Here is a 14,277-nt window from a genome sequence, read left to right on the forward strand (position 1 = left end):
AGGGGTGGGAAGTGTCTTTTCTCATATGGATTGCTCTTACAAGCCGGCAATGTTCTTTAGACCGGGCAGAGAGCAGCCGATAAACTTTGGGATAGTTTTGATTTATCTCTGTATGTTTATCCTTTCTGCAAACAAACAAATTGGTATGTTAGAGAAATGAGTGAAGGTATGTCGTTACCATAAAATGGGCGAAATGGAGAAAATATCACTGCCGTTCAAAGGTGCGAGGCAATTTCTCAGTTATTGCTTGACCTGATTTGACAACTCCTCGGGCAGTATGCTTTTAAGAATTACTTTTCCATTTTGAAATCCAACCCATCAACCTCAGCCAATTGCTCCCCATATTAGTAATTGCAATTCCCCTTATCGGACAAAATAAACCTTACAAACGCAATGCCTACTCACAGCAAGACAGACTATGTAGAATAAAAACAAAGAGGATTTGTGTAAACTAGTTTATTTTACTTACAAAAAAACCCCAAACAATTATTTTTGCAACTTTTTAGGTTCTTTCCCCACTTGCAGTTCATTTTGTGATGCTTAAGAAGAAACGGGGAAAATTAGGTATGACCACGAAGCAGTACATATAGTTTTACTCTAACGCTTGAAAAATAAGTGCTTGATCGAGGATACTATTTGCTAGTCTACTAGCATTCTAGGTTGACAATTGGCGTCTAATACAAGTGATCGAGACGATCCAAGAGCAAGTTTTTCCCCCCCGTAACAACATTGTTATATTTTGTAAACCAGTTGTTCTAAACTGGTCTGACTTGATGACTCAATGAAAATGTGTGAACCGAATCAAGAAAAAAACTAACTTTTCAAACTTATCAAATGAAAGGATTGTGCAGTTTAAAGCAAATGTAGTAGAATATCCATCCCTCCAGTATCTGCACCGCTTATCCTGAGTAGGGTCGCGGGGGTGCTGGAGCCCATCCCAGCTATCTTCGGGCAGTGGGCAGGGGACACCGTGAACTGGTTGCCAGCCTTTCGCAGGGCACACAGAGACAGACAACTCACTTGCCCATTCACACCTAGGGACTATTTGGACCGGCCAATTAACCTGACATGCTTGTCTTTGGAATGTGGGAGAAAACTGGAGTACCCGAAGGAAACCCACGCAAGCACGGGGAAAACATGCAAACTCCACACAGGAGGTTCGATCTCATGACCTCAGAACTGTTCCGCACACGTGCTAACCACTACCGTGCTGCGGTAGTAGAATATATCCGCCTTTTTTCCCAAAAAAACAAATGACCAGCAAAACCAAAAAAATGACTACATACTGAAAGAAGTTCGTACAATAGCTACAGACTAAAAGAAGTTCGAACACAATATATTGATAAAATGTGTACCTAAACAATGCTTATTTATTCATTGCATGGATAGAAATACCTTCAAGAAGTTTTCAATGACAGACACGTGTAAAATATTTTCATATTTCACCATAATTTCCTTCTTTGACTTGATTGTTGTTATATATCACACATCACTAAATTTATTGGGTCCCATTATTATGGGCAGAAAAGGGAAATAAAACAAACAAATTCACAATCAAATGAGATCTTGAACAAGACCCTGATTGACCAAAATGAAAGAAGATATTGAGCAGGGCATAATCGCCATCCGTCCATCCATTTTCTGCACTGCCTATCTTCACTAAGGTTGCGCGGGTGGTGGAGTCCTTCCCACCTATCTTTGGGCAGTGGGTTGTGGACACACCTAGGAACAATTTAAACGGCCATGGATGTTTTTGGAATGGGGGAGAAAAAACAGAGTGCCCTGAGAGCACAGGAAGGTTGGTAGCTGGATTTTAACCCATGACCTCAAAATTGTGTTACGAACGTGCTAACCACTCATCAGCTGTGCTTGCCGCATTATTGTCATCTACTCTGTGATTGACCTTCAGTCCTTTCTTCTTTGCATTTGCAAATTCCCGTTACCCACTGAAAACGGGTCCCAGGCCCGCTTTTGGGTCTCGACCCACCAATTCAGAATTATTGCCATACACAATTTGAAATGATCAAAATGTATATAATTCAGGGGAAACGTATACGTGTACTGGTATGAGCTCCAGACACTTTCAATACCATCTTCTCAGACATCTCTTTGTCTCCAATCCCGCGCCGTCTAATTCCGCCTGTGGCCCCCACCTCCTGTTTAGTTTCGTAGTGAGCCAAACCATCAGACAGTGTGTGCGCTGCAGGGCCTCAGCGACAGCTGAAGGGACGCAATGCCCCATGAATACCAAACAGGCAAGCACAGCGCCACAAGTACTGAGCAGCCAAAGCTGAGCTGGTGCCCACAAAACAGCCAGACACTTTTATTAGGGCCTGTCTGACACACACTTGAATCTGGCAGAAGCCCGTCCCTTATGATGAACTCGTCAGCGGCGACGCCAAAAAAGTTTAGAAAGACAATCTGCCATTGTTTATCCAATAAATATCACTTTGAAAAATCAGACACTCTTGACAGATGATCCCAATCCCAATTTCTTAAACATGTGGGGAATGTTGTAATTGTGGCCAGTCCTTTGAAACTTTTTCGGATTAAGTGCTATACAAATAAATATACCTGACTTGACAAAATGTGAGGAAATAGTACATATATTTTGCATATAATTTATTTATATTTCATCAGTTTATTCCAATTATTTTCAGAGACATTGCATTTTGAAGACAGCATATCTTGTCTTTGTCGTCCTGATCTGTGACATGATCAGATGGACGCCAGCACCCTTTCAAGCAAATCGTCATAGTGTTTTACGTGTTAGTTATTTGAAGGGCTTACGAGCGTTTTAAGACGAGTTTTGGTAGTTTTGTGTCGCAGAGGGATGCAGTAATGGTACAACAAGAGGCGAGCAGTCAAAAAGGAGCTAACTGGCAAAAAAAAACACTCACAGAGAGCTGCTAACTGGGGACTAATCCAAAAACTACCAAAAAACGACAGTGAGCAGCCAGGGTAACCGGGAACCAACAATGAAAAGTGGAAATAGCAATGCCAAAAATCACAAGGAGGAAACAAACCAGGGAACACGACAAAACTAGCAGTAACACCAGGCTACATGCGGTGAACATCCAGGCTAACCGGAAACCAACAACAAAAAGCGGCAGCTGCTACGTTGACAAACATGAAGCCGGACAGGAATAAACAAACCAGGGAACATGGAAAAATCGGCACTAACGCCAAGCGACCTAATCAAAAAACACAAGGTGAGCAGCCAGGCTAACTAGCAACCAACCATGAAAAACAGCAATGGCCACGTTGACAAACGAGAAGCCGACCAGGAATAAATCAAGGAGACTGTTAACACACGATGGTCCCCCATGAACACCAACTAGGAGCAAACAAAACAGGAAAGCCCTCGGCAGCCTCGACGCTAATGAGGAGCTAGCTGGACAAAATTATACCAACAACGACAAACGCGGCAAAAGCCACAATGGCCTACCTGCAAGCAGAAATGACCGGTATACAATTGCTGTTCACTGCAAATGCTGTTTGTTTGGATGTTGGCCCCACACTGCTAATTGGATTGACCATGTTGAAAGTTTTGTGTTCCTTCGATGACATCACAGCTCTACAGCAAACAAACCAAGTGGGTTTCTTGAGTCCCCCGGCGGCTGGCATAGTTTTGCAACATATTTGCATAATTCTGGAGAGGAACACTACATGTTATGTGTCTATTAAAAAAAGAGTCCGATGGGGAATAGGGTGGCACGGCGGATAGATGGTCAACACGCAGCCCCACGGTGCAGAGGTTCAGGGTTCAAGTCCAGCTGCCGCAGCCTTCCAGTGTGGAGTTTACATGTTCTCCCCTACATGGGTTTCCTCCCTTATTGCAATGAAACATGCATGTTAGGTAAATTGGCCGGTCAGAATTGTGAATGTGAATTGTGTCTTCCTTTCCTTGACTAAGTGTGGATTAGTGCTGCAGCAACGAATCAACAAAATTGATTCAAGTCGATGACTAAAAGCGTTGGTAACTAATTAGATTAATCGATTGGTTGTATCACGTGATTTATGAAATCAATGCAAATTACAGTGCACACCATTTCGTTGTAGTACCGCTTTGGTCCGGCAGAGGGCGTCAAGACAGTTTTTATAAAAAAGCTTGTTTTATACTACATTTTGAAAATTGCATCATTTACAAACAAAATTGACATGTAAGTTTCAACTTTTTAGTGCTTGACTGTTTCATCATGAAACAAAGTTAACAATTTTTAAGGGAAGTGACAGAGATACAGAGAAAAACAATCAGAAAATAAGTTTAAAATCAATAAATTAAAAATAAAAATAATAAGAATGTTTAACTCTACCTGAGAGGCAAATTCTAGAGCATATATGTATTTCATATTGGCAATGTTTATCATATTCCAAAATGTAACCCGCAAAACATAGACTAGAAAATCACTATGACCTATCACTGGTGAGCTATTTTCAGAACAGGTCCGCGAACACCTCAACTGTCCTTAAGAGGGGCACCCTGGTGCCCGCGGACACCATGTTGGAGACCCCTGATCTAATTTATTAGGGTCAGTTTCGACCCCTAGATACTTTTAAGGGTGGGTTTGTTTACATTTTTGAATAAATAAGGGGGAAATTAGAAATCAGATTAATCAATTAATTGAAAATTTAATCGATCGATTATGAATTTAATCGTTAGTTGCAGCCCTAGTGCCGATGAATCAAAAGCTGGATCCGAAAAAGCAATCCCGAGCTTGAGATGGAGTCGCATTGTTCCCGGGTGGTCGTGTCACACAATGGATTGATAGAAGCCATACGGACAGATTAACGTTTTAGCCACTTTGTTAGGATTTAGACTCGACAGATGTAAAGACAAAAGTGTCAGTGAACAAGACGAATGTTTTTGGGATGGATAGGAAGGAGAGAGGAATGTCAGGTATGCCTGATAGAAAAGCGGCGTGGAAAAAAAAAAAAAAGAAGGATCCTGTCTGAGTTTTCAGACACTGCGGCAGGAGGCCAGACGGTCACCTGAACGCACACTCACAAAAACTCGTAATACGCTTGTATGCACCTGTGCAAAATGCACGATTCGTTCCAGGCTCCGCCCCTTAATTAAAGGAATATTGTGTATTATTTAGCGCCTATTTGTGGAAAAGGTTTTCCATGAAAAGATATTATTGATTTGAATAATGAGCAAAAATACATCAGCTATCATATATTAGCGAATTTTTAAAAAATACTACAGTAAATTCCGGTCTGTAGAGCGCACCTGATTATAAGCTGCAGCCACCACATTTTAAAAGGAAAACCAATTTTGTAATTACACAAGCCGCACCTGTATATAAGCAGCATGCGCCCACATTAAAAAAATGAACACAAACACAAAATTAACCCAGACCCGAATTTAAGTCCCGCGATTGTAACTAAATATCCTTCATTAAAGTACACAGTCCAAAGATCAAAGCCGGCAAAATTAACGGAAAATGATACCAGTATTAAAGGTTTGATGCAGACCTGCAGAGTCCGGGTCCCGTTGAAAGTAATCCAAGGAAAAAAGTGTATATTTCCAAAGGTAAGGGTGGTAAAAATATATATCCACTATTGTCCGCCGCGTCCACAAAAACTCACCTTTACCAGTCCCCACTTCCCGTCAGCCCGCGTTTGATACGCCCCTTCTTTTTGATTCGCCCGTCCAAAACATATCGAATAAGTGTCCAAAATAAATACAAATAAATACATTACAAAAATATACAGTTGCAAATACATATTATACATGGTTACACATATTTACAAAGAAAGACGGTACACCGAGAGAGTTTTTTAAAGCTTTATTAATGATAATATAACTTTCATCCGGGCAGTTAATGGTAGCAACACGCTAGCAACACGCTCGCAACACAGTAACTGGGTCTGTTAAAAAAACATACCGTACTTGTAAAAATCACAGTAAACCGTCCTCATCTTCCTCCTTAGAACTGAAGCCATCAAAGTCGTCTTCCTCAGTGTCGGAAAGAAACGTTGTCATATAGACGTCGTCCCACGCTCCCGCAGCCTCACTCGCGCTCTCACAGATGGGTGCAGTGTAGCCAGCTTTTCGGAACCCGTTGGTGATGGTGGATTTTTTGATGCTGCCCCACGCTGTCAGGATCCACTGGCAGACTTGCGAAAAAGTTGCCTTTCGCATGCGGCCAGTTTTAGTGAAAGATTTCTAGCCGCTAGTCAAGCCAAGAAGTTGCAGTCTTCCTCGGCGCATATATTCCACCGGTCTAAATCTTACCTTTTGTACTCGAGCGCCGGGGAAAAAGTAGCGACTTATAGTCTGGAATTTACGGTAGTATGTCAAAAAATTTGTGCAGAAATCCCTCGGATAGTCAAAACCAACGAGTTAAAAACCTTTTATTTATTCAATAATTACTCAAAAACAGACCTAATTTACAGGCTGGATTATTTTACCAGCTCAGTAGCCTAGATGGTAAGGCGCCCGCTTTGAGACTGGGAGGTTCGGGTTCGCGCCCCGGCCGAGTCATTCCTAAGACTTAAAAAGTGGTCGGCGGCGCCCTCTGTTGGCTGCGGCTGCATCGGCTCGCTACAACGGGTCAGGTGCAATCGACATTTCGTTCTGTGTACATTGTTACACAGAATGACAATACAAGGAAATTATTATTATTATTATTATTATTTCTTTCACAAGTAAAAGTACTGTACCTTTTAACTTTTTAAAAAGTTTAATCTAAAATATAATCTTGCTGTTGTATTGGACAACTGTATGGATTAAGGATCAAATTCACCATACTCTGCGTAATACCGTTCTGCCATTATGTTGCTTTTATGGAAAACTGCATTCACCTTCCGATTCTACAGAAACCATATATTTTTCTAAAAGGCACATATGAGCCTCAAATGAGTGCCAAAGACCCACCTCTGGCCCTAGAACAACTCTAGTGGGTGGAGAGGTCCATGTTTGTTGGCGATAGAAAGCTTCTTCCTCTGTTTAGCCAATCAGAATGCAGAACACAATGCACGATACGCAAAGTTGCAAATTTTTGATGAATAAACCGCAATACAGCAATGGATTACTATATTTGTTTCACATAATATGAGGCTTACATAGAAGTCTGTAGTGATTGTCCACAATCTTGCTCCTACAAGTACACAACCAAAAACTTATTGAACGGCTGGGCTAAAAAAAATGAAAAAATATGTTGCGAGTTGGTCACTTTTAGTCTCCGTAGATTGTATTCTTCCTTGTGCTTTCTAGCACCCGTTTTCAGTTGCACGACACAATGCAGCAACATCTGGTGATCAAATATACAGTATCCGTCTAAAGCAGTTGTATTCAAATAATGGGCACATTTGACATCAGGAACCTTTTATTGTCCTAGAATAAGAGAGGTTTTCTTCTTCCTAGGAGGGGCAAGACTGAAAATGATTAAAAAGTACTGGATTACAGTAAACGCTGTTCATAAAGGCCCTGTAAAAGTGAAAGGACAGTTGATGAATGACTTAGATTTGAGGGCCCTCATTCTGAAGATGTGTCAGTCTAGAAGCCCACCTTCGTTGGGGACGTATTGGGCCCCTGCCGCTCCCTATTATCTCCACTTTCTTTCAGCAGCCCAATCCGTGATGTACCTGAGCGGGGTTGCCTGGGAAACGCGCTTTCTGGCTCCAGGCTCGATGGATTTACTGAACTGGAACGGGCTGGGATAATTGTCCTCAGTCTTTTCGGTCGGCTGTCTTGTGTCTAAGACTCCAACTTGACCTTTTGCTAGTTTACTGACGCTGCTAAAAGAAGAATAGTATTTAATCCTTATGTAACCATGTTAAACTATCAGTTTACTTCTAACTATTATTCTGCCTGTCTTTGATTTCATGAGTTTTATGGAGGCATGCACAAGACTTAGGTCATGAGCATAAGATTCTTTATGTGTGCTCAAGTGTGGCAGGTGAACTTTCAATGTTTGTATTTGTTTCAGAGTCAAATTTCATATGCAGTAACAAAAATGATCATGCATGGGAGCCACACTGTACGAAAATAAAACTCACAGGGGGCTGGACTAGCAGATTAAAGAAAGAAAGGAAGAGAGAGAGAAAAAAAGAGAGGGAGAGAGAGAAAAGAGAAAGAGAGTAAGAGAAAGCGAGACAAAGAGAGAGAGGAAAAGAAAGAGACATCAAGTTTGAAAGAAAGATAGAAAATGAGAAAGAAAGAAAGTGAGAAAGATAAAGTGAGAACAACAGGAAAGGAATGGGAGAAAGAGAGAGAAAATGATGACAGAAATAAATCGAGAAAGAGGGAGAAAAAGAAAAATAGAGAAACCAAGAGACAAAAAAAACACAGAGAGAGAAAGAGAAAGGGGAAGAAATAAGAGAAAAGAGACAGAAAAAGAGAGATATAATGGAATGACAGAAAGAGAAAGGATAACACAGAAAGACAGAAAAGAGAGAGAAAGAGAAAAGGAAGAGAAAGAAAGAACAAAATACAAAGAGAGAAGAGAGAAAGAAAAATAGAGAGAGAGGAAAAAAGACAAACGAGAGAAAGAAAGAGCGAGAGGGAGATAAAGAAAGGGAAACAGTGAGAACAAAGGAAAAAGAGAAAGAATGAGAGAGAGAGACATAAGAAAGAGAGAATGCAAAGAGACACAAAAAGAGACAGGAAGAAAGAAATCTATATAGAGAGAAAGAGGAAGAGAGAAGAGAAAGAAAGAAACATAGAGAGAACGAGAGTGAGAAACCAAAAGCAAGCAATGGAGACAGAAAAAGAGAAAGATAGCAAGAGAGAGCAATAGAAAAAGAAATCCAGCTGCAGTTCATTTGCAACTGACGCCTTATCTTTAGTGACATCAAGTGGACATATTTAAAACTGCAGCTCGTTTTTCTTTTTTTTCTCTTGCGCTTCTCACAGTGTTGTCCTGCGGGTCCGATTCAATCCCTTGGCGGGCCCAATCCGGCATGTTTGACAACCTTGGACTAATCGTTTCAATAGTCCGTGACTAGTCAACCATTAAAATAATGGTTAGGTTTCAGCTTCACTATAGTATCAAGTGTTGGTATGATACCCTTGATTTTCTCTGCACTTAGCGACAAATAAGTGACTCGAAGTCAGACTGCCACAAGTCACCACGAGATAATTAAGCCCGAATCATCCGGACTCCGCTCAGGTGGACACGAAGGGTCTTTGAGGCCCTCTCCGTCCACCAGCAGTCACTTCAAACAGTGATAGATGTGAGCTCCCTCTCCCCTCCCCCCCTGGACTTGCTGCGGGTAACATCCTTTCTTGCTGTGTGTTCTTCCAGAACGAGGAGGACGATGCAAGAGCAAGTGCGCAACTTTGAAGTGAAGTGGAAGAGATGGTGCGCCGGTGAGCCGCCACCCACCCTGCGGACCCCCGAGACAGCACGCCATCAGTATGCCGTGTCTGTTGCTAAGGCCATAAAAGCGCTTGGATGGGGGCCTAACTGCAGTAACGCCGATAGTGCAATGGAGAGCTGGGTAACAGGTAAGGACAAAGACAAAAGAGTGCTAACGGGGGCTCATAAGGAGGAAAAGAGACCCTGGATTTCGCTCTTCTAATTAACTGGCCCTCATTTAGCGAGCGCTAGCTTAGATGACCAGTTGAAAAAACATAATTAACCTCGTACGAGAATATCACGGCAGTAATCCCCAATTTTCGCGGGGCCCCGTTGCAAAAACATCACACCATGGTCAAAACCTGTGAACTTGAAACCTTGTTTTTTTTATTTATTTATTACTCAAAAACAACCAAATTTAGAATAGAATAGAGTAGAATAGAATATACCTTTATTGTCATTGTTACAAAATGGGTCGAACTTATTGTGACAACGAAATTTGACGTGGCACTCCAGTTTCACATTTAACAGTGAGGATAAAAGAAAACAAAGAAGATAAAGGTTATGATTTACACAATATTTACACAAGAAGTGTGGGCATGTAGGATGTTACATACATAGAGGGTCAAGTGTTTGTTTAACACATAAAATCACTGTACTTTACTGAAGTTTTCATTTTTTTGTTTTACAAATAATCCCTGTACAGTCAAATTATAAATTTAGAAATAATCTCGCTGTTTTACGCACAACTGCGTGGTTTTAAGGGACAGTGTGTAATATTTTGCGCTACTTATTCCTGTTTTCGTTCGCATTAGACGATACAGTGCCATCTAGCGGTCAAATATTAGACACTACGGCTTTATTTTACATGATATTTTGCCGTCATTATGTGGATATTAGGGAAAACTACATTTACTTTCCAGTTCTGTGCTACAGAAGACATATATTTTTCCTTTATCAAACATTTTTGAAAATATGCCAGAAAGCCATTAGGGAGTGCTAACAACCTACATGTGGCTCCAGAGCCAGTTTAGAGAGTGGAGAGGTCCAACTTGATTGGCAATAGAAAGCATCTTCCCCTGATTAGCCAATCAGAATGAAGAACACAAAGCAGGATGCAAATCCATAAGGTAGCATAACCGCGCTAAGTAAACAGAGATACAGTAAGGGATTAGTGTATTAAATTGTTTTTCAATTTTTTAATGCATGGGAGGTAGCAAGACATTTTCAGTTTTTCATATTTTTGCCAACCTGTTTAGATGCGATAATGGCCTTAACTACTAACATACCTAGTACGTGATAATGGCCGTACTGACGTACTGTAGGGCCATTATTGCATACAATATCATTCTGAAATCCAGTATTTTTCGTGAATGTTTCCTACGAATTCGTTACATGTTGGCAAGGCCATTACGGCATCTGTAAGCAGTAAGACTACCGCTCGAGCAACTGTTTTTGATTACTATTTGCGAATTAGCGTTATGTTGTACAAATACCTATTTAATGGCAATTTCAAAAAATAAGACTGATTAAAAGCAACTATTTTTGTTTAAATTTTAACACTTTTTAACCTTTTTCTCAAAAGCTAATTATAGTCAGTTATCCCATTCTTGCTTGTATTACAATAAGCACTTGTTTAACTCATTTATAGTTTTACAGTAAGACTACCATCAAATACTATATTTTAATGTACATTTAAACCATAGGCTCAAGGATTCATCAAACAAATAAAGGTCCCGTACAAATATTTTTTATTTTTATTTTTTTTAACAATGTTTTACAAACACTGTAGTGTCAAATAATAATTAGATGGGAGACTGTTTAACCTATCGGAATGCAGAACACAATACACGATGTAAATCAGTGAAGTAACCAAACCGTGGAAAGTAAAACCATGTAATAACTAAGGATTAATGTACTCACACAGAAATAATAATAATAATAATAATGTTAAAAACCCAAAACATCAATTGTTAAAACCGTTTGATTTCAAACTGTTAAGGATTGTTAGTTTGAGTATTGACAGACTTTGCTCATGACCACTGAATGTTCCTCACAAAATGCACATAGTATTTGATTTAGCTACTGCTCTACTGCTGCTAATGTAACTGTTTTTGGTTTCCAGGAATTAAAATGTTTACCTGATTTGACTGTATTCTTTATTTGTCTGTCCCTGAAAATGGACCAAGGTTTATTTATGGATTCATGTCTCTACGGTTAAAGCAGTACACCTAATTGGTTTTAGATAGGGCTTTTATTTGTAATCAATTTGCAATTTTATATGGCCATTAAAAGAGTTATTTTTCTATTGTACCTATTCTTTTTTAAATCATTTCTTACATTAAATCAACTTCATGCTGAATTTAAGAAAAAAATACTGATTATCTACTTATTCGACTAGTTATGGCGTGGTTTTCGCAGTTAACCCTCGTTTTAGATTTTAAATGGAAACAAAAACACATACGTTTGTTTACTGCATCAACGGTTTTTGACTTTTTAAGGAATGTCTATTTCAACAAATAAAGGTAAAAAGAAAAATATGTGGAAGTTATTAAATGCCCTTACTGAAATAGTTACATTTGTAATGTTAGGGTCGGTTTTGATTCGGTTACAATAGCAAAATTATAAAACACAATACTACTAGCGAAAATTATATGTATATAGTTAATATTATTAAAATGAAAAAAATATATATCTAGCATATGTGTTGTAATTGTCACAATCACATGTATTGTACAGTAATATTACTCTTATTTATTTCTGTATTTATAAAAGTATCTTACTTTAGAGAAAATATATCTTATTTACTGGTAACAAGTTGAATTTTGAGTCCCATGATTCAAAATATGACTTTCTTTTTAATAACTTCGCAAAGGATAAGGAATATTGTTAGCATGTTTTTATTTTTATTTGTTTTCGGACGCCACTGATTCAAAAATACCCGTTTCATTTATTTTCTATAAATGCTGTTCTTCGCAGGGGATAAAGAATACGTGAATAAGAGCAGTGTTAGCATATTCTTATTTCAATTATTTAACCAATCGTTAATACTAGTTCGGACTTGTAGCTATTGATGGCTGAGGATGTCACTGGCACTGAATGGATCAAAATTAATGGGTCAAAATAGGGAACAAAAATCCACTCCAAAAATAAAAAAATAGTCAATATTTTACCTGATAAGGAGGCCTAACAAGATAAATAATAGATGAGGGAAAACAATGGTGATGAACTATTGTTTTAAGCATATAGTACAGGTGATTCATGGGGCCCCCTAACACAAGAAGAGGGTTGATCTGAAGAAAAAAACTTTATTTGGTTATTTAATTTAAACAAATTACTGGCTTAAATATATGTTTAACAAATACAACTACCATATTTTATAAATGATTTAATTGTAAATGTCAAATTATAAATCTGAAAATAAATTTGCTAAACTTTATGAACTAAGGACTCGATCCACGGGCAGCACAGCGGCGCAGCGGTAAGCACAGTTCTAAGGTCTTGGGAACCTCCTATGTGGGTTCAAATCCAGCTACCGGACTTCCTGTGCGGAGTTTGTATGTCCTCCTCGTGCTTGAGTGGGTTTCCTCCGGGCACTCTGGTTTCCTCCCACATTCCAAAGACATGCATTTCAGGTGGATTGGCCGTTCCAAATTGTCCCTAGGTGTGAATGAGCGAGCGAGTTGTCTGTCCCTGTGTGCCCTGCGATTGGCTGGCAACCAGTTCAGGATGTCCCCTGCCCACTGCCCGATGATTGCTGTGATGGGCTCCAGCACCCCCGCGACCCTACTGAGGATAAGCAGTGCAGCTAATGAGAGATGAGAGAGAGAGACTCAATCCATTTCACTTTACATGATAAATTGCTGCCATCATGTGGACATTATGGAAAACTGCATTTACTTTGCGGTTCTCTCCTACGGATATCATATTTTTCCATTATCAAACATTTTCGAAAAGCACCAGGGAGCCATTAAGACCCGCATGAGGCCCCTGAGCAGGTTTAGCGGGTGAATAGGTCTAACTTTATCGGCGACAGAAAGCATCTTCCTTTGTTTGGCCAATCAAAATGCACGATGAAAATTCGCAAAGTAGTGAACCTTGCAAGGTGTCGCTGTAATCATTTTAATAGTAGGTGACTATTGGGCTATTGAAACAGTCGATAGTTGCAGCCCTCATTAATTGACGACCGATAACTACTATATTCGGGACTGTTTAGCCAATCAGAATGCAGAATGCACAATGCAAATCCGTTGAAGTAATGAAAAGTAAATTGCATAATAGTGAGGGATTACTGTATAAAAAATTTGTATCTTATATGATTATATGTGCTGAGTCAGGTGCAGGAAGTACAGTTTTTGTATGAATGTGTTTTCCAAAAATAAATAAACAAATGCCAAAGACAACGTTTTCTCTTTTTCTTTGTGTGCACAAGTAATGAGGGATTCAACAACAAACAAAGAAGGAACCCTCCAATTTCCTCTCAAAACAATCTTGTTTTCTACTAGTGAGCCTTCCATTCCCCCTCGATTCGTAGGATATTAGCTCTCTTTTGCCGATGGCTGAGCCGTAGAAGACAAGAACTCATATTTTCTGCGTCTGTGTGTGTGCAATGAGGGAGGCAATGCGGGCAGGCTGCAGATATCATCCATCTCCCTGTCAGCGGCCCAGGGGCTGCCGGGAAAAGGGGGCAGGCACCTCCCCGCCCGCCCGCCTCCGACAGCAGACGCCGCATTCAAAAGCTCCGTCACCGAAGAAAAAAACCCTGCGGCGCTCCCTCCTCACCTCAGCAGCACGCCGAGACGGTTAACCCTTGATGCGGGATCAGGATTCGGTCTAGCCGCCGTCGCTAGCAGTCATAGTAGCATTCAGCGTCCATCCATGGAAGCTGTGTTGTTATTTTTACAAATGTAGTCATGTCACCTTCAGGGTAATTGGACATTTTTAAATATGCAAAATGTGAGGAAATAGT

At 40.0% G+C, this 14,277-nt stretch overlaps 1 long non-coding RNA gene across 2 annotated transcripts in view; it reads left to right on the plus strand.

The window, feature by feature from the left end:
* LOC148349399 (uncharacterized) overlaps window positions 1-10,978 on the plus strand; it is a 71,844-nt gene extending 60,866 nt beyond the window's left edge. The window contains exons 3-4 of one of the 2 annotated variants that reach the window (XR_015847303.1): window positions 9,040-9,183; window positions 9,255-10,978. This is a non-coding gene — a long non-coding RNA (uncharacterized LOC148349399). The remainder of the gene's footprint in view (window positions 1-9,039; window positions 9,184-9,254) is intronic. The other variant, XR_015847302.1, reaches the window with a different exon arrangement.
* The last annotated feature ends 3,299 nt before the right edge of the window (window positions 10,979-14,277 follow it).

Source organism: Urocampus carinirostris, chromosome 17 (assembly GCF_059441175.1).
Source record: "Urocampus carinirostris isolate Australia breed hairy pipefish chromosome 17, RoL_Ucar_1.0, whole genome shotgun sequence".
NCBI classification, from domain to species: Eukaryota; Metazoa; Chordata; class Actinopteri; order Syngnathiformes; family Syngnathidae; genus Urocampus; species Urocampus carinirostris.